This window comes from Lissotriton helveticus, chromosome 12, assembly GCF_964261635.1.
Source record: "Lissotriton helveticus chromosome 12, aLisHel1.1, whole genome shotgun sequence".
NCBI classification, from domain to species: domain Eukaryota; kingdom Metazoa; phylum Chordata; class Amphibia; order Caudata; family Salamandridae; genus Lissotriton; species Lissotriton helveticus.
This window is the reverse complement of record NC_136073.1, coordinates 644,997,128-645,006,540: the sequence shown is the minus strand read 5'-3', so window position 1 is coordinate 645,006,540 and position 9,413 is coordinate 644,997,128. Positions and strand designations below refer to the sequence as shown.

General features: G+C 43.7%; 1 protein-coding gene across 2 annotated transcripts in view; it reads left to right on the top strand.

Moving 5' to 3' along the window:
- Positions 1–1,243: 1,243 nt before the first annotated feature.
- The window catches only part of LOC144798336 (serine/threonine-protein kinase MARK2-like), a 282,100-nt gene continuing 273,930 nt past the window's right edge, over positions 1,244–9,413 (top strand). The window contains exon 1 of one of the 2 annotated variants that reach the window (XM_078669166.1): positions 1,244–1,476. The gene's annotated coding sequence lies outside the window, so the exon portion shown is untranslated. Of the gene's footprint in view, positions 1,477–1,596; positions 1,684–9,413 lie in introns of those variants that run through there. The other variant, XM_078669167.1, reaches the window with a different exon arrangement.

The window sequence follows — 9,413 nt, the reverse complement described above, 5'->3', positions numbered from 1 at the left end:
AAAAAAAAGAGAAAGGCTACCTACTTGAAACCGACTTGAGACGCCAGTGCAAACCTTAGCTCCGTTTCTCCTGAATGGAAACAGCACCCTGCTCAACCACCTCTCTGACCCTATCCTAGTGCACAAAAGCATCCTACAATCTCATCAATGATTTATGATGAAGGTCGGCCACATTACACCATCACTGAAGGAACAACATTAGCTCAACCTCCAACCAACCCATTCTGTAAAACAAGCTGCGCCACACACAAGGCCGTCAGATAAGGTACCCCTGCAAACCCCAGGGGGGAGCTATACTCCTCAAACGGACCTCACCTGACGAGACGAAGAGCGAGGGAATTACCAGATTGGAAATAAAGAAATACCAGAAAGAAAAGTAAGGAATGCGGGCATTTTCTATTTAGGCAGCCATCCTCTGGCCAAACCCCCCCCCCCTCCATTAACTTCCTCTACACCCTCTGTTTCAGAAAGGACTTATACAGCTAAAAGTAGCCTTTATAAGCCCACTTCAGAGGGATTTTTCACCCCCTACTTTAAAAATAAATCTGCAAAGGTTGTGAAGTTTACGATGAATAAAAAAAGTTTCAGACAATTTTCCAGACCCCCCATAAATCAAATTGCCAACGGACAGAATACATGACGAGGCCCGGACTGATAATAATAATAATAATAATAATATTAATAATGACTGCAATGCAAGGCTAGTGTTTGTGATGAAATTTAAGGTAATCTCTAATTTACAGGTATGAAGATCAGTACATCGTATGTGCCGTTGGGACTGTATTACGAAACACGAATAAAATAGAGTATCAGAATTTGAGAAGAAATAAATGCAGGGGCCTGAATACTTCATGTTTCATAGCAATAGGAATACAACGAATACAATTACACCTTCGGTTAAAGTAGGCGCTTTATAAAAATGCTTTAAATAAATAAAAAACAAAAACGTTTGCATTGTAAAATGAATACGCAGATGAGTCAGAGGGGAGGTAGGCTAAAATTAGAAAAAGGAGAAAGAAAGAAAGAAAGAAAGCCCTATCTGAAAAAAGAAGATGTAAAGCAAGAAGGAGAAAACGAGAGAAATAGAAAAGCCTAACAAGAACAACAAGAACGCACGTATTCTTTTGGTAAGCGCCTCCTACCATTCCAGGCCTGTGCCAATGAATGCCAGGGGGCCCTTTAAGAAGCACGGCAGGATAGGGAGGAGTGGAGGCGGCCCAGCCCCTCTGACGTCAAGGGGCCGTGAGGACCGGGCGGGGGGCGCTCTGCAGAGGCAGCGGGCAGCATCAGGAGCCGCAGCCGTCGCCTGCATCCTTCCTGCGAAGGATATGCGTCAGCGGCAGCGCTGCATCCTCTGAAGCCCGCAGGCCTCTCAGGAGCCCGGGCCGCGACGCTCTGCAGGCGCCCGGGGCCTTCACGAACACACGCAGGCTGTCCCCGCGACGAGGACAGGGCTGAACCCTGCGCCAGCCCGGGGTAAGTTTCGGCGCATCCCTTCGATCTGTGCACGCAGTGGACTCACCCTTGCGCGCTGAAGCAGGAAACGGTGCCAGTCAGGATGGGAGGCGCCCACCCCCACCCCATAGATGCCCTGTAGCCCTGCCGTGCTATTTTCCTGACAGGACAAGTCCAGCTGTGCAACAGTGCTGGGTGTAAGTTTGACAGCATCCCTTCAGTGCCTGGGTAAGTTTCCTAGCGTCGTCATCTGCCCAGTCAGCGCCTAGATGTGATGTAGCGTCCATAAGCGCTCAGAGTCAATATTGACAATACTGAGCCGGGGCAGGCAGGTGTGCAGTGGCAGCTGGGGCCAGGCACGCAGTGAGTGCCCCCAGAGCCCCAGTGCAGAGAGCAGCACTTGTCTTGTTCTGCAGTGCTGCTCTGTTGCCAAGTGATCACGTGTCAACTTCAACATATTGACCAAGCACCGACCTTTTACCCATCTCGTTTCGATGTGGGGCTGGTTGGTAGGTCACCATTAACGCACGCGCAAGTCTTTCAAATCCACTCATCTTTGCACAAGACACTTTAAAAGGGTTGGCGTGGGCCGCGTGCCTCCCTTGACAGGGCACCTGGTGCCTTTTGGGCCAGGCAAGGTTCAGTCACATCCAAGGCATAGTATCAGTGATGTAAAGATGCGGAAGAAGTGAGGGGACCTGATACCCAGGGAGATGTTAGCAATTTGCAATTGTATTTATATAGCGCCCCCCCCCCCTGAGGCTCTGAAGCGCTTTCGGCGAGTAGCATGCCACTCTGGAACCCAAAGGTAGATTAGTGGTGGATTAGTAGGGGGACATCTAAATTGTTCCTGAGAGTGGTGGAAATGGTAGTCATGTGAGCCTGTTAGTTGGATGAACAGGACAGAGGATGAAAGGGATTAGAAAGGATTATTGGGGAGTTCATTATAGTTAAAGAGGCTTGGGATGAGTCAGAGAGCATGTTAGTTGGATGGATAGGATAAAGGATGGAGAGAGGAGGGAAGAGTCTGGAGAGAATGGTAGTTCCTAGCTGTAAAGTGGTTTGGGAGGTCAGAAAGTGGCGTTGGGGGATATTTTGGAAGAGGAATATGATGTCTGAGTGGTGATTTGATGAGATTTTTTTTTCTCTGCAGTGGGTGGTAAATATAAATTACCACACATAAAATGTATACATACATGGAGATTTTAACATCATACATATATGAAAAAAAAATCAGTTGATATAATATTGTACGGGGTAAAGTTATGTACATGCATGGATAAATATTTACAAACTCAGTGCGCTGGCACGCCACGGGGGTGGTTCAACTTGGATATAAGAGGGAAGGGTGCGCCAGCAAGGGGAAGTGGACCTTTCTCTAAAACCGACCCATTCAGCTCTCTCAATATTCACAGTAGAAATTGACTTTCAGGCAGACCCATCCTGTTGCAGCATGGGCAGTGCATTAAACTTCATGTAGATACGCTGTTGGAAGTCAGACCATTTAAGCAGTATTCTATTCTATTGCTACATGCGAGTGAACTACAGAACGTCCAGGTTGGACCAAGGAGATAGATTTGGAGATTTGTTCGTGTGATGGATTTTCCATCAGGGGTACTGTGCACTTTATCTTTTTTTGCGAACATCTTCGCCCTATTCGTAAAAGGTTCATTATTCCTCTTATTAAAGACAAGGGCTTTAGACAAGTTAAACCTGCCCTCTTGTATCTACAGCTGCTGTCTAATGTCTGGAAGATTTTTAACATAGCGAACTTCTTGACAATAGCGATTAGACTTAAGAGGAAGATTAAGTGGACCTATTGTACATAGCGAGGGTGAACCTTTGAATTGCGATCGAGCGCTTTCTCCTTTTTAAAATAGTTTTTTCTCTTTTTAATGGTCTTTGTATATGATATTTGCAGATATAGTGAAATTTTCCCTTGCCTATATCGTTAGTGTATTTTTTTAAATATGATAATGTACTGTATGAACTGCTAATTTGCACAATGTTCTTATGTATTTGATTGTGGTCTTATGGTTTTTGCTATGAACCGAATAAAGTACTTTTGACTGACTGACTGGCTGACTGACTGAGTGAGTGAACTATACATTATTTTTAAGCCTTCCTGAACCCATGGCCAGGAAGCACTAGGGAGAGTATTTACGGTCAGTTCCTTACTACAAATTATTGAAAATGATCATTCAATTATTTGTTTCTGTCAATTTCTGTATGGGGGGAGTGCAAAAGATTCTCACATGGGACAGATGCCAGGTACACGTGCCCGATGAACTAGACTAGTGAGAAAACAGCAAAATCATAACAAACCGCACGAGGCAGTGAACATGAGCATAAGCTGGCATGTGTGTCGTGGAAACAAGCAAAAAGTCTCCTGATGAGACACAAATCAGCAAAAAGAGTACCAGCAAATTCTAATGATTGTTTGATTTCCAATAGTACATTCATACATGATCAAAATGAGAAGTCATCTATTAAGACAATTCAGTCACACACTTGACACCATGCAGACTTCTTTGCAAGCATTTAATTTTAACATATCTAAGGAAACTCTAGGACAAGCGAAAATGTATTTCTCCATTGCATGCAGAGGCTCAGAATATTGGACTTAACTGTGACTACAAATGAAAAACAGGTCAACTACATCTGTAGGGTTATGTGACAAGGTATGCTACTTATGTGAGGTTTCTTAAGCCTCAAGCACAGATAAAGCACAGAGGAATGTAGAGTCTGGATGTGCTGTGGGGCTTTGAGTTTGCAGATACACCATAGGAGACCTGAGCTCTGTTTTCCCCATTGGGGAGCTATTCTTCCCACTCCTAGTGTTTTCCCAGCTGGTCAACAATACCTGCTCACTTAAAGGAGCATCAAATCCAGAACTTGCATCAGCGATGGAATCAGTGGCCACAATAGAACACTACCACATCAAAGTAATCAAGCCATAAATCCATGGGCATCATTTAGGGGTCGCAGCTGCGACCCCTGGCCTCAGAGGTGGCAACATCTGTGCCTGCGACACAGGGGTAGCTCTTCCTAATGGATGCTGGTTGGAGCTCCTGGTTTCCGTCATTTTTTTTATTATACAAATAGTGAATAATATTATTCCCTATTATTGTAATAAAAATGGAATAGTTTAGCTGTAATATGACCCCTATCTTGGAGCTAAAGCAAATAAAAATGCTGCTAAATGTATATTGTATGTATGCTTGCGGATGAGTGTGTTTATGTGCGCCAGAGTGTGTGAATGTGTTGGTGTGTGTAAGCATGTGAGTGTAAGTCAAAGTAAAGGTCAAAAGGCATGCGATGTCACCCCCGCTACATTTGGCATTTTGATGAATTGACGTCCATGCACAAAACATGAAAACATCACACTAGATTGCAACCTACTTTCAATCACGAGGTTCACAATATTTGGATCGGGTTCACAGATACCCACCACAGAAAATATGTCACAAACTTTTTCAAGAGAAGCTTAGCAAAAGGATTCCTCTTCAAAAAGCTAACGGTCAAGATAGGAGCCCCAATTCTCTTTCACCTACAGCCAAATAAGTGTAGTGCAGAACGCAATTGATAACATTACTGTTGTCTGACCGCAGCCAGGCAAATGTATGGGGAATTAGTAGTATCGAGTTTCCAAGATGAAGGGGATGCCGGAGAGGGTTAAACATTCCTCACTGTTTGAGGGTGGGGGCCAGGGGACTCTTAGCCCAGGACAGATTTAGCATTCATTCGGTGATTAGGAATTTCAGAGACAGCCTCTGGAAAGAGCCTTCAAAAATACTTGGAAAGAGACGTGGCGACTATTCGTGCTAGTTTATGGTAACCCAGGAGTTCTGGTCAGAGTTTGCCAGATGGAATCAGCCCAATAAGAATTCCAGAAACTTAGCTATGGATCCAGAAGAAGAAATTCCCATAAACAAAGTGCTTACATTTTATGGTGGGAAGAGTAATCCTATTCATTTGCTTACTGTTTCTAGAATGGGCTCATTTGGACCATGGAAGCTACAGAGGTAAAAATAGTGAAGTGCAAGAAAAGAAGTGTGTGTGCCCGATAGAACTCCTCTCTAAGGAATCCAGCCAGGACCACCTGATGGCAGTCCATAGCGGGCACTGGTCAGAGGCAGGCCCTGGAGATTTACCTCTTGGAGTAATAGAGGAGCTGCAGTATAGCGATGACCGCCTCCAGCCAATGTGGAACACCCCCCCGGCGGTCACAGGAGAAACACGGACAGAGGAAATACAAGTTGATCTCAAATTGTCATTCTTGTAATAAATACACTCCTAAAAGATAATATGAACATTGAATGAAGTCTCTTTTCTCTCATCGTATTGTTCCAATCATTATATAGTATACTTGTCATTGTCACCTCTTTTTCACCTGATCCTCTTAAAATTACATTATAAACCAAAACAGGAAAAGTGCCTCTATAATGGTGTAATGATATAACTGAAAAGGACACCAGTGGGTTACTGGTATGAGAGAGACTCTGAGGGGCTGAATTGGTACTCTCTTACACCAAACCATATAAAACACATATATTGCTAGACTGCGTAGATATGCTTCCCGGCCTTGCTTGCATTATTATGCGTTACTTATACCTATTGTCTCGACATAGTTCAGTTGTAAACATCAAAAACCGGTAAATGTGTTAACACCTTACTCTAAAGCAGCCGATATACGACATCCCTGCCTAATGGAAGGTGTGCCAGTCAGCTCATAAATGAAGTGTGGGACCTTTCCAGTGCCTGTAGTTCTTATAATGCACCGTTGTACCAGGGCCTGTTACCTTGCGCATGCCATTTACCACACTGGCTTAAAGATAATGGGGGATCCCTCTGTCGTCTATGCGGCATGGAGCCCGAGGACATTCCACTTTTGTTGTGCTCCTGTGATAATCTGATGGAGGAAAGGAAACGCTTGTTGAAATTCCAATTTAATCAGCAAGGAATACATACACGAAGAAATGCAGTCCTTGCCTGTTTAAGAAATGCAGTCCTTGCCTGTTTCGCACCCAATGACCCGCAGTTGAACTGTAGCTTGGTTAAGTTTATGAAGGAGGTAGAAAAAAAGATGCAAAACCTTGACCCTTCGTTATATTTTAGAGGCTATTAAATTAAGAAGAATTTTTAACGGTTGTCTAGAAAGTATTAGATTTATGAAGGAGGCGGAAAGGAGAATGACGGAACCCGACCCTTCGCCAAACTCTTAGAGGACATTAAAAACAAACTGATTATTACTTAAACAATGTTTTTTTTAAATGTATTAACCTCCTGATTTTAATAGGAAATGTGAAATGGAACATATCTTTTTTATAGATTTAATTTTATGGATGTGTAGAAAAATGTATTGTGTGTAGTAACAGTAGGGGCGGTGGGTGAGATTTTAAAGTGGTGGGGGCACAAAGTGATTTGCATACAGCACCGAGCGCAGCGAGCGTGCCCGAACCCCAAAAGGGGGGTTTGGGGGGGGGGGTTAGCCCCCCCCCCCCCCCCGAGAAAATTTTTGAAGAAAAATCGTGCATTTTCAAGCAAATTTGAGAAAGCAGGAAGGTTAATTAAGCAATTGTGAAAGTGCAGTTATTACATTAATAGATGGCATAACATAGGTAGCTGCTTATTCAGTATAACTACAGAGCTTCATACATTCCGTCCTATTATGCTCGGGTGCTGAATTCAGACTATAAGACTTTCATGGAAATCTCAGCTCTAAGAGTAGAAGAAGTTGCACAGCAGTGTAATGGTTGCCAGGCTCGTTCCGCAGGAGCGTCAGGAACTTGAAGAAAAGTCCACAGTCTTCCCCTACGGCCTTCCGACTCTATCAGACTCTAGAGTAACGAATGGCACGCCAGGGGAAAACAGGGAAACAAAACAAGGAAAGGCGGGGGAAGAAAAACAGGTCTTGAGCGTGGGAACCTCTTCGTGAATTCTTGAAGAATAGGCACTGGCAGGCTGTAAAGGAAGGAAGATGTTACACTCTATTCTTATCTATACTACAGAGAGTATGAACACACTTGTATATACAACCTACACAGCTTTCAGTCTTGGTTCTAGTAGACAAATGGCAGGTTAACATAGGTTGTACCCCTGTGCAACAGAAGGATAAGATAATGAGCACTAGGGTCCAACACAATGTCAGTATATGTAATGTAATGTAAAGCACATTTCTATAGCTCTACTATCACTCCAAAGGAGTATCTTGGCGCTTAACCAACCCAGATGGACGGGTAGGGGGCAAGATGATAAGTAACCCATTGCATCACACTATTAGATCAAGGCTCTGCAGGCGACATCAGTTAAAGAAAAGACCCAAGTTTTTAATGCTTTCCTGAAGTGGGTCTCTTGGGATAATGCTCTTAGGGAGGGCGGTAACTGATTCCAGGCCTTAGAGCCCAGAAAGAAAAGGGATCTGCCACCTTTTGTAGTCAGCTTAAAGCGAGGGATAGTAAGCAAGTTCTGGCTAGCAGATCTCAGACAGCGGGTGGGGTGATATTTCTTAAATCCGTTACAGAGGTATTGAGGTCCCTGCTGTTGAAACGCCCTGAACGTGATGACAAGTATCTTAAATAAGATCCTTTTACTGATAGGCAGCCAATGTAGCGCCTTTAGGGCCGCTGAGGCTGAGGATCTACGTGGCCAGCGTAGTACTAAGCGCGCAGCGGCATGTTGGACCATCTGCAATCGGTGCAGGATTGACTTGTTAGCTCCAGCATACAAGCCGTTGCAGTAGTCCAGCCTGGAATTAATTAAAGCTACTGCCACCGTTTTTCTGGCTGGCAGCGGGAGGAGATCAAAAAATGTCCTCAATGCCTTTATAATCTGAAAGCAGGTCCCAGCTATATTTACTGCTTGATTTTTAAAAGACAGTTGATCGTCGAACTTGATACCCAAGTTCCGAGCCGATGTGATGGTATTGGGTGGTGCTTCTCCATTGTTTATATACAATGATATGGTATGTATGGCTCACCACTCTATTCCCAGAGAGGAGTAAGAGGAGTGTGTATTCTTCTGTAGGCTATACGTTCAAAGAATAATCTGCCAGGAGAGAGTGGTCATAAAGGTCACATGAAAGACTAACAATATACTGAATATAAAAGAGGCAGCGCAACGCGCTGTTACCGTGATTCTGGTTGAGCTGAGCTTTGTACACACACTTCACATAGGTCCACGCAAGTACCCCAAACATAAATGGTATAAAGGTTTTCGCAAGTTGCCAAGGGGAAAGGTTTGATAGGCAACACAAGCAATGAATTGTTCACCCTGCAGGAGACCGCTCCGGCCAGTGAACAAAGGTGAGCAAATCTGTGAAGTCTCCAAATAGAACAAACACTACAAAACTTTTAAAAACAGAGATAACAATGCATTTCTTACCTCAATCAGAATTTTTTGTATTCAACCAACAAGTAGCAGCATTCACTTTTTGTAAATGAAATCAGCACGTCTGTCTTTCAGTGTAGCAAACTTGTCAATTACTTTCATGTTGAAGTCCGGTATCTTTTGGACTAGCTTGCTCTCTACAGATAGCATCGCCAACGCATTTAGTCTTTCCTCTAGCATGGTGTTCCTGAGGAATGTCTTTATGCGCTTTAAGGCTGAAAAACATCGTTCAGCTTCTACTGTTGTCATTGGAGTCGTAATCACAATTTTTTGTAAAGTCACTGTCTCTGTAAGTGAGTTTTCCATATGCAGTTTATGAATTAAACTCAGCAAACTCAAGGCGCTTGTGGCCTTCCGGTACACAGGCATTCCGTAGAGTACAGTTAACTCAGTTCTCAGCTGCTCTTTTTTGAGCATAGGATATGCTTCCACAGCCTGATTCAGAGCACGCTCAGGGAAGGATTCATCATATTGTGCAAACTCTTTACTTTGCAATAAAGTGGCACTCACCAAATGTTTTGTGAATGAAAAACGTTCTTTTGCCTGCACAATTACAATGTCACATATCT